This window comes from Camelus bactrianus, chromosome 17, assembly GCF_048773025.1.
Source record: "Camelus bactrianus isolate YW-2024 breed Bactrian camel chromosome 17, ASM4877302v1, whole genome shotgun sequence".
Taxonomy (NCBI): Eukaryota; Metazoa; Chordata; class Mammalia; order Artiodactyla; family Camelidae; genus Camelus; species Camelus bactrianus.
The window spans coordinates 40,318,079-40,319,183 of NC_133555.1; positions in this window are offsets into that span (position 1 = coordinate 40,318,079).

Sequence of the window (1,105 nt, forward strand, 5' to 3'; positions counted from 1 at the left end):
ATCAACATGTAAGGATTTACTTTATATTAGTGCTAATACAGGCAGACCTAGGAGACATCGCAGGCTCAGTTCCAGACCACCACAATAAAGGAAACATAGCACAAAAGTGAGTCACACGTATTCTCTAGTTTCCCAGTGTGTATAAAAGTTATGTTCACACTATAGTCTATAAAGTGTGCTGAATAGCATTTTGTCTTAAAAAAAGGTACATACTTTAATGTAAAAATATTTTATTGCTTAAAAATCCTAACCATTATCTGACAACGCAGTGTTGTCACAAACCTTTGATTTGTAAGGTCTGCCTGGCATGCAAAACTCAAGTTCTTTTCCCAGGAGTCACTTGACATGGCTCTTTGCATAGCTGTACAAGACCCTCATCATGGTCACGAGCCAAGAGCACGCCAAACTCCCACTTCACTAACCTACCACGTACGCTTAACCACTGATCTGCTACACAGCCGTCTTCATTCCTAAGAAACAATTTTGGAGGCTTATTCAGATTTCCCCAAAATCTATTGCTCCTATTTCTTTAGAAATTTGCCAAATTCCTATTCATGCTATCTGGAGAAAATTAAACGCAGAAGCCAGTGCTTGCAAACAGGAAACCAGAATGCCCACCGAGAAAAATTCACATAACATAGGCAACAAAGATGAATGCCTTGCCATATACTTACTTAGAAAACCAAAGTTAAAAGGAAACATCTAAATATCAAGAGCAAAACTAAAGATTAAAAAAAGAAAACTTCATGTTTAAGGACATGATCGCTAGCATATAAATAAATGACTGTTACCACTGCATACATTTTTTTTTACTGGTTCATTTCTAAAGTCTGTTGTTGGAAGGTTATTCCAATTCCCAGCCCTGACAGATCTAAAATGCCTCCTCTGTTTCACCCAGACTGCCTCTCTTGAATCACAGGGGCCTGTTACAGGGATGTCCTCTCACTCAACACCCCCTAATACACCACAGCGCCCTACCCGCACTTTCAACACCAGCACCCCCACGACACAGATACAGCCATCACCGCTCAAGCCTGAAAGGGACCAATACAAAGGTCAAGGATTTCCATTTTCTAGCCAGAAGAAAAAGAATATATTACATAAA